At 37.8% G+C, this 14,417-nt stretch overlaps 1 protein-coding gene across 11 annotated transcripts in view; it reads right to left on the reverse strand.

Annotated features, from left to right (window-relative positions):
• The window catches only part of MYO3B (myosin IIIB), a 207,619-nt gene that overhangs the window by 181,047 nt on the left and 12,155 nt on the right, over window positions 1-14,417 (reverse strand). The window lies entirely within an intron of this gene.

Below are 14,417 nucleotides of genomic sequence, written 5' to 3' on the forward strand. Positions count from 1 at the left end.
TTAGCATTTCTTCCCAAGCAGTAAGAACCTAGATCTTGCCCCTGAACTGGTATTAGAGAAAGGAAAGATGAAGTTTAAGATGAGATTAACTTAACCTTCTCATATAACTCATTGTTAGGGAAGCTGACTGGTTTATGGTTTCTCTAAGAAATAATACTATTTGCCTGTTTGATGGCTGTCAGTAGGTAGACAACTTCAGCTACCTGTATGCTTAACTAGGATATGTAAAGTCTGAGATCCATGAACAAAATGAAGCAGATAAGTAAGAAAATGATCTTGACAAAAGCAATTGAGGACAACACGATCCATCTCCAAAAATCAGTGATGAACTAGCACCTCAAACATATGCTTGAATTTTAAGGTTTGAGCCATTTCTTTCTAGGCATGTCTGATTATCTGCAAACCTGCTTGAAATAATTTTAAAAACCTGCTGTCTTATTTACCTTGTCACTTTCCAGCATCAATGGCAACCATCTGGCATGAGAAATTTAGCTAAAAATGTAAGCCTGGCTGGGGAAACTGATAAATAAGGAATTAAGCAACATCTATCTAATTAAAGAAATAATTGTGCTTTCTGCTCATGATAGAGAAAAAAATGACCTGTGTGCAAATCCACATGCAGTGCAGGTCTGTATAGCAATATTCAAAATGGAAGCATGTGTATAAACTCATTTGCACGCTTTGTTCCTTTCCAGAAGAAATTTTTAAATTCCTTTAGATCCTAAGACAAAATGTTTACATGCTGTTAAAAGCAATTTACCATACAGCAGGCACAAAACATGCTGTTAGCAAAGTCAAGTTAGAAGTATCATCTCTTTTTAAATGATAGGCATTCAGAGAAAACCTCTATTATCCCTCCTTGGTTAAAACTGCATTTGCACCAAAGATGGTGCCAAATAGCATATCAAATTGCTTTGGTCCCTTGACCCACAAAAGGCAAAGAAAAGAAGGAAAAAGAAGGGAAGAAGGAAAAAAAATGACATTTATTTGTTATGGGTCAATAATGTAAGTTATTAGGACAGTTTCTCACTACTCAGATCCAATACAACACGCTGCAAATAAAGAACAGTATTCTGAACATACGCAGTTAGCACCGCAACAGAGAAGCAGGTCAGGCGAAAGGCTTCTTTGAAATCAGCAAACAGACTGTACTACATGCATTGAAGACAGCACCCACAGACATGTAGCTCCTGATAAGGCAACCTTAAGAGCAAGGTTTGCCTCCAGGGTGGGGGAGTTGGCAAATACAAACAGAAATTGGAACAGTTGCACCTCAGGTTAAAAAACCTCAACATATTGAACAGGTGTGATTTTAATGCTTAGGAGAAATGCTACAGACATTCATGTGCAAAAACCAGAAGAATAGACTGCAAACAGATTTGATGCAACCTTGTAATAAAAAGGAGAAAAAAATACCCCCAAAATCCCTAGTATTTACTTTACTATCACTATAACAATTACGCTATCACACAGATTGTCCAGAAAATGATCCATGGTATTCTTTGTACCAATGTAATATTTAGTACGACACCTCCCTTCAAGCAGCTGTTGCAGAAAAATAGTTTTTTTCTTAAAACACAACAATCTAGCGTCACTGCCTGCTTTTTTTCCTGATTAAGAAGTAACTCTTAAAATGGTAACTCCAAATTTTCAAAATAGATTAATATTTCTTTATACCAGAAGACAATGTTGACAAAATAAAATCTAACACAAAATTGTTACAGATGGAGTCCTGGTGGAGGACTGAAGAAAAATTTTAGTGAGTGAGCATTTCTATGCATTGTGATAACAAGACAGCCTTTGCAGGTAGCATGTTTATGCATCACATGGAATCAGATTTGCCAAATATGTACCATAAACCTCTTCTAATTAAACTAAAACACCCTCTTCTTGAACTCAAGCAATACATATCTAAATGAGGCTTTATATCTGTCATCAGTGAAAGTGCCCATTGCACAAAACAAAGTAACCCTTATGACATTCTCCTATGATAGATGTGAATGTTTTACAGTACAAAAAAGCAGAGCAGTACCTGCTGTTATCTTCAATATTGTAAAATCCGGATTATTTTTTTAAAACACAAAATGTAAACTTCAAAAGGAAAAAACTGAAGTTTTAAACTGAATTTGTGCCTTTCTTTTTCCCTGATTTGCTGAGCTTCAGAAAACAAAATGGCCTTGTTTTAACAAGGGCTGTCATTTCCTTTTATTTCTACAGCGGAAAGTTCTGTATGAATGCAACCACTTTTCCAACACCCCCATATTCAGAAGACTTTAACACTAAAATGCTGAAGCTGAAATTTCTTTAGGAAGACATTTCTCCTTTCACTTCCCCCACGTCAGGCCTCACACCTCTCCGGGTTTTGAAATTATGTACAGAGAGTAGCTTCTAGCTGTGAAAAACTTAGCAATGACCTCCCAAGAGGGAGCCTCAACCTATTAAAGACCTACTGATTACAAGTATTTCATTATTTCTGCCACCAGCTGGAGAAAACTTCTCATGGTTAAATCTATTCCATGCAGGCAAGCAAAATAGCCCACACCAGATGCTGAAAAATTACACTTTGGCAATTAACTCTACTGGATGGGGAACATCTTACACAAAGCTATTTGCAACTGCACACACTTATGCTATCTGAGGAATGACTACATGCTATCAACAAGCCCATAGTGCTCTACCAAACCCTGTTTTGGATACTTGGGAAGAGACAGAATGCAAAGCAAAAGTAAGGACAACTTGATGGAGTCTAGTCAAACTGCTCTCAAGCTGAAATAGGGACAAACAGCACGATTATTTTTTTTAAAGCAGAGATAATATACTAAAAATAAATCTTGCAAAAGTTGATCAACCAAGACAAAAAATAGGGTAAGACAAAAAAATTATTAACAAACAGCCATTGGCAGGGTTTCTCTCATTTATCCATTAAAAAATATATTCTCTATCAATAAAGCACATTTCATTGGTTTTCTCATAACATCTGGATTTTTCTATTTTGATAACTTTAACAGAACAAATTAAGTCAGACCAGGCATGACAGACTAACTTAGATGGCAGTCAGGCAAATGTGCAAATAGCATTTATCTATATTTAAAGAAAATATTTCTCTGTAAGATTAACATTGGAATCTATGATTGCACAGTATTATCCCTTCCTTAACAGTGTCCCTAAGAAAAATAATCTACATGTATTTTTTGATATAAAAGATAACGTAAAAGAAATACAGGTTATGGACAGTGCACAAATAATTTTTCAGTCTGTGAACTACAGCCTTCCAATTGTATTCCAGGGCTCTAAACAGCCTCAAAATAGCCATCTGGAAAATTACATTGTGTCCTAGAAGTTCTACTGTGATCTTCACCTGTGTTGTGAAAACAAAACAAATAGCCCAAACCCTGTATAGAATAACTACATGCATATTTTTTAATGATACGATTACTTCTGGAATAAAATCAGCAACTTTTTCTCACAAATTTATTATCACCACTATCTTTCTCAGAAATTATAGGGACAAAAGGGACTCATAAGCAAGAAAAACAGTGCCAGAAATAGCTATATAATTACTGTTTTATTTTCAGTACGGCCTCACTCAACTTCTACTCAACAGCAATCTGCCTGTTGCCTTCCAACACACACCCTTTTCTAGCTCGCAGTAAACTGAGACATCCATAGAGGTTTTGAAATTAGTGAGAGCCTCACTCCAGCCTGCTGCTTTCTAACACTCATGGTTTACAGTACTAGACAGTTTTGAATTCTAATATAGCCATTAGGGATTCCAGTCAATACTAGTGAAACAAAACTGAACATACAGTTTCCAAATGAACAATTCATGCACAGGGCTAATTTTTGCAATGTTCTATTTGCCTAACCCCTCTTGTCTCTCTTGTGAAACAGCTGGCTTGTACTCTTCCGGCATCTACACATACTGTGTAAGAGTAAGAATGTCGTATTAAAAATTAAGATATTTCACTATTTGTAGGGAGCTCAATATTGCTTCCACACTAAATGAATAACTCATAGATAGAAGAATTCAGCAGGTAAAATTGACATTATCAGCTATGGCTTCACCCGGCCATGACAGCCCCTATTCTGCTGGCTAGTAATGGTCACACCCAGACAGCTACCTAAGAAGCAATTGTTAGAGGAGTTAATGAACCACCACAAGGCACAAGAAAATCAATCGTCAGAACAGCCTCCTCTGCTAGTCTCCTCCTGCTGTTTCTCACTGGCTAGGTTAAAACAAAGAGGATGTCAATATCTTGAAATGAAGCATACAAAAGAATCCATCAACATACTATCCTGTAAACGTTCTCAATTGGTCTCAGAGAGACTGCAGAATGTGATGTGCATAGTTCTTCCCAGGATAAAGGTCAGTGATAGAAGGAGATGAAGGAGAAGGATAAAAGTATGTTCAAAAGCTGTTATTGATGCTATACAACTTACAAACAAAAAGAACCATACTTCAACTGATCACATCTTTTCACTATGCCAGCGTAAGGGAAAAATAGGACAATCCAGAATAGAACTGCTGCTGTTCATAGATGAAAGGTAGATCCTTGAAAACACTCCTGCTAAATTCAACTCACAGAACAAGTCTCTTGAATATACAAACCATGAAACTGACTTAGTGGGTGTTCATTCAAAATGAAGATGGAGAGGATGTAACTGGGAAAAATGTTCTCCCAACTTAAAACTTCTTTAACTTTTTACAGATTGTGCTTACATACACTCCCTTTCTCTACATGAAGTCCTTTAAATTTGGGAATATCTTTGTTGCTTTCTTTCCTTCTTCTTCATCTATATGGATGGACTAGATAATTCAAGCTTTTAGACTTGTAATATGAGCCACAGGGCCAGAACAGATTGACAACCAGTGGCAACAGATTGTGTTTGGACACTAGGTCTGAGAAAAGCGTTGTGAATGCTTGCTCCCTTGTCTACACTTCCAACTCATCACAGCATAAAACACAACTCAATTCCTAGGATCAACCATAATAAACTGACCACAAAACAGCTACTGACATCATGGCACAGAAATCTAGATGTCACCTCCTTCTCTAGAAATAAAGAGAAAAAACAACTTGATTTTTGAACACTTTAATCAAACAGTGAAAATCTCACACCACCACTCCTAAACCACAAGCAGCTGTAAGATTGTAACATTAACTCAAATTCTTGGATCAAATGTTTGAGTCTAAACCAGAAAACTCTCCATTAATATCCTGGAGTATGCATGGTAGGAAAGATGTATGTGCCCTGTCCAAACAATCCAGTTGCATGTTTTCATTTAGATTTATTGCATCATAATCTGTTGTATAACAATTTTTTTTTAAGTAAACTCTTCTTTTACTCGTATATTTATGAGTAAAGCATTAACCTTTGTTAATGTAATGATTGCTCATTTCTATGTTGTTCATATAAATCAAACAGAAGAGTAGTCTGGGTGGGCAGATACATCCTCACAATCAGCCAGTTTTGTAAACAAACAGATCTAGAATGCATGTAGGCAAAGGTAAAGTACAGCTTGGCCTCTGACCAGCTCCCCTACAAATCTAACACTGCTTTTTATGGGGCATGCATTTTCAGTCTTTCCTGAAGGCCTGTGTCAGATCAGGAGGCACTGCTGAAAGAAGTTATTTTACTCCAGAACTATTTAGCACCTCATCCTGTGACTCCCAAGCAAGTGCCACAACACTCTTGATAATATTCCATCTTCCATGGGGTTCTGGTAGCACTACTGGCATCTTGGGCCCTTCAGAACTGCATCTAAGTTTTTTCCTGCTTCCCAGAACTCATTCTGAAGTTGCTTCTCTCTTACCACTGGCTTTGTGTCATCTGTTGTCTACAACAGTCATACCAGTTTGCTTCACCTCAAGCCATTTTCTAGTTGAATGGGACGGTGTAATATTAAAGAGATCTGCTTAGCATGCACAGAATGGACCCATGAACTTTTAAGTTAAATTAAACACTGCCTCAAATCTACTGCATAATCAAGAACAGAACAAGCAGCGACTGGAGGTTTCTAGAGCAGGAAGGTCTTGAAGATGAGGGAGAACTCAAACCGCTTCATCTTTTTTAATAAAAATGATCGCTAGTACTCCAGGAAGTTTCTTAGTGCTTTGATTCTTCTAATTAATCTTCATTGATGTCAATGATGTTATATTAGTAATAAAATTTGTTTCTGTCAGAACCATTAAATTCTACTCATTTTCAGAGGATTTCATAGATACAACATGATTTATTCTGGTCTGCCATAGCTGAACTTCTCTTAATTTTACGTGCCCAAAAGCTGAACTGTAGCTAGAGTAAAAAGATTTGTAAAGAGCAATTCACAAAACTAAGCAAGCCACAAAGCAACTTGTTTCATAAGCAGTGAAACTAATTTGATAAGTTTTCACCTTATAAATTTCATACCATCATAATAATTATCATTCATTCTTTCCTCTGATACACCCAAAAGACAACATCTGCTGTAGCTAAGCTGGAATTCTTAGCATGATGGTGGAACAACACAAAATTAGCAAAATGTATTATTAAGGGAAAAATGACACTTCCAAGGTTTCTGGGAGGTACTGTGTATTTTAAAAAACCCTATAATGGAAGCTGGGATGAACAGAAAAAAATTGTATTAAATTATGAAAACCAAATGCTTTGCTGAGCTTCAAGTTATTGCAAAAAATCACATCCTGTGCACAGTAAAGCAAGTGTTTTTGCAAAGTTGTTTTACCCTGTGAGGTAAAGGATATCTTGCTACTAACATAGAAAGCAACAAAGAGTTCTAGTGAAATTTTGAGTACCACTAGAAATAAAGCCCCTGATCATTCATGAGGAACTATAATACATTTCATTTCTTTGACTGCTAGTTGATCAGTTTCATATCTACAATTCCGAGGGTCAAATATTGAATAAAATTATGTATCTAGTCAATTACCATGATATAGTTCATAATTATTACATTATAAATGTAACAATGAAAAACAGAGATACCAAAAAAATACTAAGCGGAAATTATTATCCAAGGCTAGATCCAAATATATGAAACCCAGTCAAGATCAATAACTCAAACAGAAAGTTCTGATCAGTGGCATTTCTATTGCAAAATTGCTATTTATATTAGCCATATAAAGAGAATTCCAACTAGCAAAATACATTAAAGTAGTTACAAATGACTAACAGCTAACACATCAATTTCACCTCAGGCTGGGATCTCAGGGCTAAGATGAAGTTTATAATGCCATGAGCCCATTCAGTTATAAACTGCAGGTGGCAAATAAAGTGACTACAAGCTACAGTCCCCATGTGTGAAAAATCAATACCTGAGAAGGTTTTCTCTGCCTCCTTTGGCAGCAATTGAACAGGGCAAACAAAATGTATGTGTTGGTGTTAAAATGGAAGGATGAATGGCTATAATGGAATGATGACCCTTAGACCAAAACCACGTTCTTCATTGCAGTCTAATCAGAAAAGCTTGACATGCTTTGTGTACAGATGAGGAAAAAGAAATCTAAGACAGATGCAGGATAAAACTGGGAAGAAGAAAACTGCAAACTTACATTAGTGACCTATTTTCTGAAACCAGCCTACCTTTTATTGCATTTTTGCCCTGCTAAGGGTATTGAAATTCTTCAGGGCTAAGATAGCTTCCTCACAGGGAGCGCTTATATCGGCCAGTGCTGCACAGAACTGTGTGTTCTGCGTACTGGTTCCTATGCCCAGTACTAGACAGACAATGCAGTACATGTAAGCTTAAAATGCTGTCATGAAGAGTACAGATAAACTGGTTCAATCCTAGCAGCTTTGCTTTGTTAATGGTAAAGATTGTTGTGAAACTAATTGATCCTGAGTGTGATCTATTCACCAAGTCTTTTACGTGCAGGAGCTGAAGAATTAAAGCCATTTAGCCATTCACAGAGAGGCAACAACTACTTAATTTTTTGAAGGGATCTTCCTATTGTTTCACAATATACCTTAATTGTATAATGTAATCAATCATAATTCATCACTATAGTTCTCCAGTATTACTTTTACAGCAGTTTTATTCTAATGAGGATTTCTAATAAGAACAGACTCTCCTTTTATCTGTAAGAAAAATAATAATAAACGGTTAACCATGATACGAAGAACTTAGTGCTGACAATGAGTCTTGCTTAAGATTAAGTATTTTCATCAGTGAGCTAGTTGTTATGCATTACCAGCATGTGTGCAGTAGCCTAGCGTGACACCAATTTGCATAATTTCTCTTCTCTAACAGGCTTCAAAAATAATAATAGGCATATGAGACAGAATCCATTAAATTTAAACTTCCTTCAGCAGCTATCTTCATGGAGCAGTTATCAAAAGAACCTTTAAAGAATTAAGTTTAATAAATTATAAATGTATTATTCGGGTTATGCTATCTGGGTCTATAACCATCTAAGTTGAGTTCAGTAACAAAGACGAAGTCAAATCCACAAGGAATTGGCTTGACAGCTTCCCAGCCAAAAAGACTGACAAAGAGTGGCAGGACAATGCCAATGTCCACTGCTACTCACAGTTAATTACTGAACTTGAAAAATCAGTTAAGGATTTAGGGGTACAGAGAGGTAAAAGAAAAGGGCAGATAGTGATACACACGGAAGCTGCTCAGAGCTGTTATACCTGTATACATTATTTAATAATGCCTTAATCTACAAAGAAGAACAAAAACAACTTTGGTTTTTGCTGATCTGAACCTAAAGAAGACCTTACAATTTGTTAATATTTAAGGCAAGCAGAAAGATTAATGTGTTAGCAAACTCTGATGGGAAGCTAGTTTCAGGAAAAAAAAGTGAAAATAGCTTTCCACAGTGTAATATAATAACTTATGGATCTTTTCTTATCTTCATGACTCGTGCGTTTTTATATTGTGACTTGCATAGCAAACAACATTGCTGCAGTACTCTGATTCTCTCAGATATCATTCAGTAAAAAGTCTGGCTCCGTAACTTCAAAGAATAATTTAGACCTTGATACACTTTATTATACATTCTGATATATGGTCATCAATAAGAAAGATCTGTTTTGTCTTTATTGCACTAGGGAAGATGCATGAAAGTCTGCGCAATTTACATATAGGTCTAATGTCCACTAATACAAAAAACACATTACCAAAGTACTGAGCTATCCCACTGAAGGAGATTTCTCACCCCAGGAGAAACAGCAGATGCCAATACGGACACAAGCAAAAATTCTCAGAGTTTGCTCCTGCCAGGTATTTCACACTGAGAAGCACTAATCAATTTCAATTCCTACTGATTCAGGGGATTTGAGGGAGATTAACACCTCCAAAAGCAGTGATCTGGAAGAGAGAACAATTTAGTAACAACAACAACAAAAGTCACCCATGAACTTTCAGAATAGAATTTAAACACAGAACAAAGTAACAAACCGGTCTGTTTTCCCAGATTAACTCTTCCGCTGCTGCAGATGCTCCTGAAGAAAGTTAAAGGGAATGCCTGAACTTAATTTAGGAAGAGAAAACATGACAGGTAAGGATACTGTAACCATGCACTGGGTACAGCAACTACGACCTGGAATAACCAGCCTTTAGCAGTTCATCAGCAGCTTTTCAGTTTTCTTTCACATATTGTTCAGTTTATGGAACAGCTCTGTGTTCAATACTATGGGTCTTCAGAACTCGGAAAGAGGAAAACATTTTGTGATACCATTCAACAAATCAAAGAAAGAGTGAATAGATAACATACTTGTATGTCACCACAAGCAGCACTGGACTGAAAAAGCAGTTAAGGCTTTCACCATAAAAGGAAGTAAACTAGATTGCACACACAGTATGAAGCAGGATCTACAGCGCTATGTTGGCACTGAATTTTTAACAATGCTTTAATCTACAGCCTTTGTTCTATCATGTCATATAGCAACGGGTCACTTTTCCTCAGTGAGGATACCCTCTGCAAATAACCCCCAAGTTCCTACCTCTGTTTAAGAAGAGAGCATCTACTAAAAAAGTAAGCTTTAATTAGAATAAAAGCATGATGGGCAAAATAGCATCTGATATTATCCACTCAAGAAAGGTATCTTTACAGGGTATGAGTGATGTGGTGTAAGGATTTTACTATCTTATTTTAGGATGCTCCTTTTACTACATAGCATTATAAAGACAGTTTACATTTCAAATACAATCCTAGGTGTTAGGAGAACTCAAGAGATACTCTTTACTGTAACTCTCTTCCTGTACTGCAGAAATCATATTTTATACATGCTTCTTTACAAATTGGATGGAGTACCTTTCAATAGTAATACCTTGTATTGAAAGCTATCTCCTACAAAGGCATCCCAAGCTACATCTCTCTAAACATTACAGCAATATTCTGTTGCCATAACCCTCACAGAAGTCTCATCAGCTGTCCCCAGGTAACCGTGCAGAGGCAACCCTGCAGACTGCTATATTTATGTGTCCCTTGAGGCTCAGAGCACATGCATTTTGGCTTCTCTTGTCAGACACATTCGTGTGGACCAGCTCAGTCAGCCAGAGGTATACTGACGGCTCATTCTCCAGTGCCATGAAACCCTGTCTCAGAGCTCCACAACAAGGGTATAGTGTGAGAGGTGAAACAGATATATGCACAAACTTAACAGGGTTTCTGAAAGCCCCTTCAACTATTGCAACGAACATATATAAACAGTCAAAAAACTAAATACCTTGTTTTAAAACTTCACTGCATTAGCTTCATGACATCTCAGACTCTTTCAGCTAACTCCCTATAACCAAGAGTCCTTCCTCAATCTCTGAGTTCTGCTCTGAACTCAGAAATGCAATTGCTCTTTTCTAAGCGATTCCTCCTGATTTCTGCAGCAAGCACCTGTATTGTGAGAAGAGAGGCCCATTTTCCTTTAAAAGGGCTGATAAGGATCCCTTTCCTTCAATCTTCTAGCCTTCCTTGTTAGCCTGATTCCTCTTCAGACCCACTATGTGACCAAAACGGCCTCTCAGTTTAAGTTTAAAGCTTGGTAACTGGCTTGCCACACAGAGTATTCAATCCTTTATTTTATGCCATTCACTCATCAAGATTTAAATTTTATTCTTTTTAGCTTTCTGCAGGTGCAAAATTTATTTCAACTAACCTACCAAAGCAGAAGTACAACAGAGAAGGCAAATATGATTCAAAAAGATGCTTGTAAACAGCCCGATACTTACACACAGAAAGTTCGCAATATCAAACAGAAATCATATGTTGTAGATTCCCTAAATTGTCCCAGCCATCAATATATTTATATTATATGCACATTTCTGTAAAAAGACTCTCACGTGACTACTTATGCACACAACGGAAGTTTTGTTACCCAGTTTAGAACTGCAATGGTTGCACCAAAAACATACTTGAGGGTGTTCCAAACCTCAATATATTGGGCCACTTTTTTGGAAATTGTCGTATCTGATTTATATCCTTGTGGTATCAATTCTACAAAGGTAATTTTCTATAATGAATTATTTATTTCCTGTTGTAATCAGAAATCTGAGATAGTCATAAATATTTATATGTCTAGTTAATTCACTAATGAAAACTGAACTAATTCTAAAAATGGGATGTTATCTCAGAGGCATGCTTACCTAACAGACTAATAGTCTGCTCAACCTTTACATTAGTGAAGGTAACCACCATACAGGAAGCAACTACCAGGAGCTGGAAGAAACTCCATCTTGAAAGCATGGTATAGGAATTGGCTGAGGTCCTGGACAGAAGGATTTTGTGTGTACCCTAGAAACAGTATCTCACTTTTCTCTGTCTCTGATTTTCCAATTTGTAACATTTGCGGTAACATCCTCTTACATCTTACACTCCTTTGCAATCCTTGGGCTTCTCACCAGCACACCAGACAGGTATCCTCTTCAGCAACGGAAATCTACCCTCTTCTTAGGTACTGAGTCACTGGCTTGTGTGTTGGCCTGTGCAACTCCACTATCCTTTACAGTTGCTAAGAAATGTTTTAGGCTGCTGCCTGCCTGAGAGTACTTCAGTGTCACTGCAAGAGCCTGTGTGCACAAATTCCTTGAAGTTAGCTGGTCGTATTGATATCATTCCTCATCTAAACCAGGTCAGCATAAACAGCTAATGAAAGGATTTATTTGCTACATCCATAATAAACAATGCAGTTTACCAAGATTTACAATGTCACAAGATAATAGAAATTAAAAGAAACAATCCGTCCGTCCTAGACTCAGACAGTTTTGAAGGGTCTTCTTATCTAATAAACTCACAGCTCTTTTTCAGATCATATCAACTTCAAATAAGGAAATCCTACCTCGGCAATTATTTTTCCTTTATAAACCATCCCCATCTCTGGGGCAATTTGCCTTTGTCTGCTCCCCTGAAACACAAACTACTAGTCATGTATCTAAGAGGGGAGTAATCTGTTCCTCCACAGAAATATTGCTTGCCACCTTCTGGAGAGGCTGATGGCTTTAGGCTTTACATGAAGAGCCTCACCTGCCCCATAACACACTTTACTGATTACACACATTTGGCTCAACTTTTCACAAACTGTCAGTCCACTGTGAAGCATAAAGTTAGCTGGAGATGGTCAAACCTCAGAGACAAAGCCCATCTATGTCAACATTTAGATTTTTATATATTTGTTCTGTGGTACATTAACAACCATACTTTAAGCCAACGCATAAATGGGATCAAGGCATGTCTCTCATTTAGCTGAGTCTTTTAATAGAGGCTGTATGTAATAATAATGAAAGTTTCTGGAGTTTGATACTCTTTTAGCATGCAATCCTATTTTTGAGGGATGCTGTAACAAAGCATTTCCATGGTAAGACTACAAACCCCTTGTCTAGTTCAGTCCAGAACACAGGTGAAACATCACTCTCATGAGTCTGGAAGCAGAAGTACTACTGCAAACACTAGGAAATAACATTACAGACTATGAACCCTGCCCTCCTCTCATCACTACTGAGAAAAGTCAGCCAGAAAAAGGCCACAAAGTACAAAGGCTGGTGATTTTGAAACTGCAAATTCATGTATCTTAGCTTCTAGGGCAAAAAAAACAAACCAACCCATCTGACAGGGACAGGTTAGAGAAAGCCATATTCTGCTGGACTTATTCTCTGAATAATAACTCTCTTCCAAGGACCTCAGATCTATAGTGATTTCAGAAATGATTCACTGGCCTCCTGAACAAAAAAGGAGGAGGAAAAATTAGGAGTTGTAAATGACAGATCATTCTCTGCCTTCCTCTACTGGATGCCAGTGAAAAAGGAAGAAAAACTTTCAGACGACAGTCAGATTCTGAAGCAGTTGATGTATTTGCTAATTCAGATGTAGAAAAGAAGTACAGCACTATGTCACAAAGCCAGAAGGAATATGGTACTCCATGTAATAAAGAAATCCATCAGATGTTTTGTTTTCATTATGTGTACTAAGAAAAACTTTAAAAATGTGGCTGTCAAGAGATTAAAAGAGACAATCACGCAAGTTTACAAGTTAAATGTCTCTGATAAAATATCATCTTATGATCATTCAAAAGAAAACTACCACAAAATCCAGAATTAATCCTTGACAAGACAGCCGAAGTTCACCCATGACAGAATGACTCGAGTGGGCTGTACTCTGACATCACAAAGGTTTTCAGGAACCCCACATATTAGGAGAAAACAGACCTGCAGCAGACAAGCATGTGAGCTCTGACTCAAGCAAGATCAGCATGCAAAACTGCTTATCCATGGCAACAACCAGCACTAAACGGTGTCCAGCACATGCAAAGAGACATATGCAGCACAATGGACTACATAATTTTGCGGAAGTTTGCAGTGTCAGGGTATTTGCTTCTCTTGGGAGCTGCATTTAACCTGAGGTTATCACCCTTGGTCCCTGCTTGAGCTATCCTACAGCCATGCCTCTGCCCAAGCAGGTACCCCATTCACCTGGACCCAAACCCTAATCTGCACACTTGGTCTACTGGCCAGACCTTGAGTCTGCCTTGTTGCCACAGGCTTGTCTGGCAGTCACTGGACTGTCAGCTGACCCCGACTGCCATCGCTGGGCCTGACCCCCTTGCCTGGCTTGGGTCCTGCCTGGACACCCCATGCTCAGAAAGGCCACTACTGCTGCTGCTGCCTCATTGGCACCGGTGGCTCTCATCTCGCCTGCCCTCACAGAACTGCAGAGGGCCTACAAGCACTTTACCCAAGCCTTTTTACAGGCTACCCTCCCTCAGAACATGCTAAACCTTGCATGTTTTTCAAACTAAAGAGTAGGAAGACCTACAGATCTACAGATCCTTGAGTGCATATCAAGAGGCAAAACCAGTGAGATCCAAAAGCCCTATTACCAGATGAGTCAGATACGTTTTTCTCATGGTCACTATTTTCACCTGCTTAAAGGAAGACAGATGAAGATACACGTGCTACATCATTGCCTGGTGATAACTGTTAGGGT

The sequence above is a fragment of the Falco peregrinus genome, chromosome 8 (assembly GCF_023634155.1).
Source record: "Falco peregrinus isolate bFalPer1 chromosome 8, bFalPer1.pri, whole genome shotgun sequence".
Taxonomy (NCBI): Eukaryota; Metazoa; Chordata; class Aves; order Falconiformes; family Falconidae; genus Falco; species Falco peregrinus.